This window comes from Jaculus jaculus, chromosome 12 (assembly GCF_020740685.1).
Source record: "Jaculus jaculus isolate mJacJac1 chromosome 12, mJacJac1.mat.Y.cur, whole genome shotgun sequence".
Classification (NCBI taxonomy): domain Eukaryota; kingdom Metazoa; phylum Chordata; class Mammalia; order Rodentia; family Dipodidae; genus Jaculus; species Jaculus jaculus.
In genome coordinates this window covers 72,930,120-72,937,081 of record NC_059113.1, presented here as the reverse complement: position 1 = coordinate 72,937,081, position 6,962 = coordinate 72,930,120, and the positions used below count along the sequence as shown (strand labels likewise).

General features: G+C 37.9%; 1 pseudogene; it reads right to left on the bottom strand.

Moving 5' to 3' along the window:
* Positions 1 to 217: 217 nt before the first annotated feature.
* On the bottom strand, positions 218 to 5,754 carry LOC101613560 (annotated as a pseudogene).
* Positions 5,755 to 6,962: the final 1,208 nt, after the last annotated feature.

Here is a 6,962-nt window from a genome sequence, read left to right as displayed (position 1 = left end):
ATACTACAGCTCAATCCAGGTAGGAGAAGGGAGTTGGTTAGGGAGGAAAGGGTTATTTTTCATCCTTGAAAGTCTGACTTTATATTTTAACTTCAAACACTTTCAGTGCCTCAGATGCAATTTAATCTTAAGCCTTTAAAGGCCCACCTGAAACAAAAAACTTTATCTTTAAATTTCCTCCTTTTCTTGTACTCAGTGTTCCCTCCAAAATGTCATTTTACCCTGAAATAGAGTCCACAAACTTCATCAGACAATTTGTACTCATGGACTTGGGCCTTTCTAGAGGAAAGCCCAGGGCTCCACTCCAGCTGAGTTTTGCCAGCACATCCAGTGCCCATGATACCCCAAACAAGGCTGTGTAGTAGTTTGTCTCTGTGACTTCATAGTACTGGATCAGTACTCCTCCACTGTAAGCATCTACATTGGGCTAAGGATTCCTTGCCTTTCCTTGCTCTAATAGGATATTGGGTGCAATCTTGTAAAGCTGAGCATCCAGCTTAAACAGGGAATCATTAGGCAGGTGTTTCAGAGCAAATTCCCACTGACATGAATACTGTGGCTTTGTCTTCCTTAGTACTATATGGCCATAGCCTAGGACAACTCGTCCTGAGTTGAGTGTATTTCAGATGTAGCCTTATAACTTTTTTTTTTCTTATTTTTTTCATGGACATTTGCTTTATTCAATTTGTTAAAAGCTGTTGGAATTATTGCCCACAAAATAAGTCATAGGAACAAGTTTCTTATTTGAAAGATTACAAAATTTAAATATGAGAATCAAGCAGTGGTTATTAGTTACAGCAATCTACTTTGATAACTCTGGCATTTACAGATGCTAGTTTTTAAAGAAAGGTGACAAATACCAATTCAACTTTGATAACACTGTTCAGGATCTACATAAACCCAATTCTAGACATAGTTCAACACATAAGGCAAAGAGGATGACTGTAATAATCACCAATAATTAAGCCAAAGACAGACTTTTTAAAAAAATTAGTAACAATAAATTGTAGTTTCAAATGTCTAATACTACAAAAAAAGTAATCCATCTTTCAACCTGAGACCAAAATTCCTTGTTCCTATCTAAATCTACTCTTTAGCATTGAGGTAAATCTGAATTCACATGATATACTCTTCCAAAACTTCTTTAATCCTGCTTTAGAAACTTTTCAACTGACACATTTTTACCAGCTTCCTTTTGTAGTTGTGTTAGCCAGGCAAGTGTTTCCTGATTTGCAAGTCCATGCAGAATCCCTGCTAGCCCATTCATAGCTGCTGCAAAGGACAGGTAAAGGTCTGAAAGGGCACTGCTCACCAAGTGGCTGGTATGGGCACTTGCATTGCGACCTTCCTGGTCACTGTACATGGTGAGGTACAAATATGAGCTCACTGAACTGGGCATCAGTATATGTTGGTGCAACTGTGGGACCAGTCCAGCTTGGAGTCAATGGCCCCCATACTGCTGCCTCCTGGTAAAGATTCCGGTAGATTTTTGCTGCAACAGTTCGTAGTTTGGCAATCAGATCTATAAAGTCTTCATAAATCAACTTCCCATACTTGGTTGAGTGGATTCCCTCAGCACATGCCTGAGCAAAGTTACTTAATTGTTGAGGGCATAATAGCAGCACTGAGCTGAGACATGAGGTTCAGGGTGTTAGGAAGTTGTCCAGCATGCTGACCAAGTGAAAAGGTGGAGCTGCTTTCCTTGCTCTAATAGGAAATTATCTAAGGCTCTGACCACATGAAAAGGCAGAGTTGCTCTCTTTGGCCACTCCTGTGACAGCCAACATAGTGCTCCTCTCTTGGTATTGGTCCAGTTACCAGCAGACAAAATAAACCTTCAGGCAGGGGTTCTCCCCTACCCATAGAATTGGGCAGCAGCTTCTGACATTCAGATATGCTGTGACCACAGAAGTGGATGTCCTCATCAGGATCAAGAACTAATGTTTTATATATCACTCCCTTCATGCCTCTCATGTTACTATACACCAGGCCCATGGTGATTTGGCTCACCACTATCTTGCCACGTCGCTTCCTGAAAGCCTTATTTTTGGCCTGCTCTTTAGGTATCAGACTTGCCAGCACATCTTTCAAATTCGTGGAAGAAGCAATGGCATTGCCAGGCAGAAATAGCAAGGCAAGATGTATTCTTGGCTCCCCAGAACTGGGCTGCCACACAAGTAAAGCCATAGCTGGTGAATTCCAGGATCTGGTGTGGAGGGAAGGAAGGGAGCAGTACTGTACAGTCAGAGAAACTTCTCTAATAAGGAACTAAAGAAATGATCCTTGAAATCATAGTCTTAAATTATTATAATAATTGTTATTAATTTACAAAATGGAGATCATTTTTTCTGTGTTTTCCTATCAACTTCTTTTAGCTCCATAAGATCATTACTAAATGGCAAGTTAATGTCAAAGTTTGTAGGAGGAGGGTATAAACACTGCATTTGACTTTTCTACTTTAGTCCTCTCTTCTGAAAACTATTCATTCTGATGATTGTTGAGGAAATAGACTCCATACATCTGACTCTGGAGGCAGTGTTATATGCTGTATCTGTTTTCAAAGCAGAAAAAAACAACAGGGGGCCCTATGATAAGTATGCAAAATATGAAAGTTATAGATAAGTAAAACCATTGTTGCAGTTAGTTTCCTGTTGCTGGACAAACATCAGACCAGAAGCAGTTTATGGAAGGAAAGGTTTTACATTAGGCTTACAGAGTCCTGGGGAAGTCCCAGCATGGCAGAAAAAAGGTGGCTAACTCCAGCATCCACAGCAGACAGTAACCAACACCAGCAAGGCAAACACCAACAGCCAGAGCTCAAACTGCTCTGAGCACACCTAAAAGAGCTGGACTGAAGATCTGCCCCCAGTGACATACCTCCTAAGCAGGGATTTACCTGCAGGGGACTCAAGTTGCAATCTCCATTTTAATAAAATCATGTGTGAACCTATGGGGCCATACATTTAAATCACCACAATCAAAAAATTATATATTGCAAAATATTAATTATTCAAAGACTTTAGGACTGCTTTCTAATAGTAATTTCTCCCCTCTTTTGTGCAAGACAGTAAGGCCTCGTAAACATCAGTCAGGTTACTGCTTCAAGAAATATTTCCTAGCCAGGCATAGTGGTGCATGCCTTTAGTCCCAGCACTCGGGAGGCAGAGGCAGGAGGATCACCATGAGTTTGAGGCCACCCTGAGACTCCATAGTGAATTCCAGGTCAGCCTGGGTCAGAGTGAGACCCTACCTCAAAAAAAAAAAAAAAAAAAGAAATATTTCCTATAAAATGCATGATATTTAATTTATATTTTTCTTTTAAGTGACCTGCTATACAAGATCCAAAAATTTTATGGATAAGTTCCATATTCATGGATGTATGATTAATAATAACATTGGCCACAATTATAACTAAAAGAAATATAATTTCAAAGAAAAGGAATATAAAAAAATATGTAGATATTATTTCTTATCTAAGGTTCTAGCCAAGCACCATCTTTTGCTATACTAGAAAGGAGGTTTTCCAAATGTTAGAGAGACATTCAGTGTAGAGCATTTTCAAATCAATATACTTTCATGATATATTATAGCAATGTGCAAACAGAAATAAAAGCAAGGCTATTGGTTGATATTATTAGAATCTTTGGGTATGCATACCCTAAAATTATTTCTTCATGGCACACTTTTGTCATCCCAAAGTTGGTATTAGAATTTAGAATCAGTGTTATCTAAATGTAAGTCCCCCCCAAACAAAAGTCCAGGGCCCGATGGCTTCTTAGCTGAATTCAATCAAACCTTCATAGAAGAACTGAAACCAATTTTTCTCAAACTATTCCACATAATCAGAGACTGAGAATCCTCCCCAACTGCTTTTATGAATCTAGCATCACCCTGATACCTAAAGAAGACAGAGATGATTCCTAAGGAACTTATATGCAAAAATCCTGAACAAAATCCTTGCAAACTGAATTCAACAACACATCAAAAGTGTTATCCACCTTTGTCAAGTAGGCTTCATCCCAGGGATGCAGGAACAGTTTAACCTACAGAAATCGGTCAACGTAATACACCACATAAATAAACTCAACCATAAGAAACATCAATAAATGAATGGATAACCAATATGTGGTATATATACACAATGGAATTCTACTTGGCAGTAAGAAAAAGAAATGACACAATGAAATTTGTAGAATAATGGTTGAACTTGGAATAGATCATTTTAAGTGAACTCACACAATATCAAAAGACAATCATCCCAGGATCTCACTCATACGCAGTTCCTAACCTGGATCAGCCCAAGTTGCTAACCTAATTGAATAGCATCTTGAGGCTTAGACATTAGGGAGGGTAGGGCTTAGGGGAAGGGAAAGGGTGGGTGGGGGAAAAACAAAATCTGAACCCAAATTGAACTGGTTCCATAGAATTCTATATCCTGGAAATCAGACTAAAAGGTAGAACCCGCAAGCAGACCTTAAAGGAAGTACCTGAATCAAAGGGCCCTGGAGAGAATGAGACAAAACCTAACCTCAAATTTCTCCTGGTTCTCTTTCTTCTGTGGCTTTTTCTTTTCTTTTCTTTTTTTCTTTTTCTTTTCCCTTGGTGCTGGACAGTCATTCCGCATACCATGAATTTGTCGACTTCCACAATAAACTTTTGAACAGAGAGACGTATTAGATCTCCCAAAACAAACAAGACAGACTTCTGTCAGAGCACTTGATTACTCCACCAGAGATTAATGGTAAGACCCTACTGCTAAAGATGGAAAATGCTGTTGGCACATACCATGGAGAGACCTGATTGGAATCCGGAGGTGAACCAGTCCTCGGATAATTAGCCCATCTAGTGCTGGAAGGTGTTATGTGAGCTACCAGGGAAAAGTGGCCAACATCTGCCCGAGCAACTCAAAGTCTAAGCAGCTCAGAAGCAAAAAACTTGATGTGATGCTCACACAGGTGCAATAGTGGCACACAGTCATGTTGGGTAACCAAGTGCTCTTGGACTGGCTAACAGATCCACTCAGTGGAAAGGAAATCATATCTGGATCTGGGAAACAAGTCAGAATCATATCCAGATAATGATTCTGCTTTCCATTGTCAAGCTCCCACTAACCTTAGACTATAAAATTTTAATTCTCTCTAAATTAATAATGGCTATCCCATATAACTAATACTGACTTCACTCTCTGTTGGAGAATCTGCTTCTATTTTTCAGATGGGAACTGCACTTGAGGATATAAATGACCCAGCACATTCCACCCTGGCCCCAACTGAAACCACAGAGAAATTAGGGAAATGAGCAAGAATGCTGCTCTCTTGGTTAAGCTGATACCAGCACAAGGGTAATGGAGAAAGATACTGAGGAGACTCAACACCTACAAAAGCAGAGATCTAGATGCTCCCAAGTGTTCCCCATTGTAGACTTAACATGCTTCCAGAATGGCTCAGGTATGCACTGTGTCAGAGGAATTACTCCACCTAGTGTTGATCCAGACCACTAAAATTATGACACCCAAGTCATTGCTTCATACGTTGGTGACTGTTTTTTTTTTTTTGTGTGTGTTTTTTTTTTTAGAAATGGATAGTTGAATAATAAGATGTATATCTATCTATCTAAAGAATAAGGAAATGAGAGTAGAGCAATTATAATCTAATTACCCATAAAAATGGATCAGGATTAGGACACAAGTTTTTTAAAAATATTATTTGTTTCAGATGATTACAATACCATTGCAGCTGAGGTAAATACTGACATGACAGATTCCTCCATAACAAATGAATTATTTAAGAATAGATAGTGAATGTAAATAAAATGATCTTTTCCTAATACATTGATGAATCTAAACTTATGTCTTTTTATTTCTGAGATAGTAAACTTCACATATGACACTCAATCATCCACTTCACATCCTTGGTGTTTATCATTCCTATATCATGTTTCACTGTGGTTTACTTGTGCTTCACTCAGAAAACAAAACCCTTTCCAGTTCTAAGAGAAAGATACTAAAATAATCACTATATAGTTCCCTACCACAATGTCTTCAAACACAACAACATATGCTGGTGGTCCAAAAACACAACAAAAATATATCCAAGACACGTTGATAGTGAAGTTACTATTGGCAAACCTGGATCCAACACTGATTAAAATGTTATACCTTCACTATCCTTTACCACAGGGACAGTCATGCTACTTCCATTACTTTTTTGTTATTTTTTTCACTTGGAATTCTTCCGAAACTCTACAAGAAGAGGATTTATAAGAACATAATTTATTATATTGGCATGACACACATACTTCTCTATTTTCAGATGTGTGTATACATGTATGTGTGCATATTCTGGACCTCATATTACTGAAAACATGTCACTTTTAGCATCTGAAATATGTGAGCAGCTTGGGAATTGAACCAGGACTGACATGCTTTGCAATCAAGTGCTTTTAATTTGTGATCCATGTTCCCAGCCTTGTAATGATACTTTTAAAGGAGTGTCTACAGAAACTTTCCCATTAGCCCCTATGAGTTTAAGGTTTTGAAAAGCTCAGATGATCTTGGTAAATGATGTTTGAGAAATTTAGTCTAAAGTTCTAGAATTTTCATTGTTTTTATGTACAAAAAATGACACATAACTAATGTAGAAGACAAGTTTAGACTAACTACATTCATTTGCATTGTAAGTGAAAAGAGAGAATTTAAATTATTAAGCATGGCACCATATAAATTTGAATAATATACTTAATATCACTAGAAATAATTTTGAAATAATTTCCTTTCAAAAATCAACATAGTACCATGAGGGATGTGGTTTACTGGGGACAGGGCAGCACCTCCTTTCAGAAATCAAATAAAATAAAACACATAATTTCAAGATAAATTAACATGTCAACATTTAATTAAGAATATATGGAACACTGTACTTGAACAAAATATAAATTGAAAGCATCGGTTGGGAAGTTTCTGA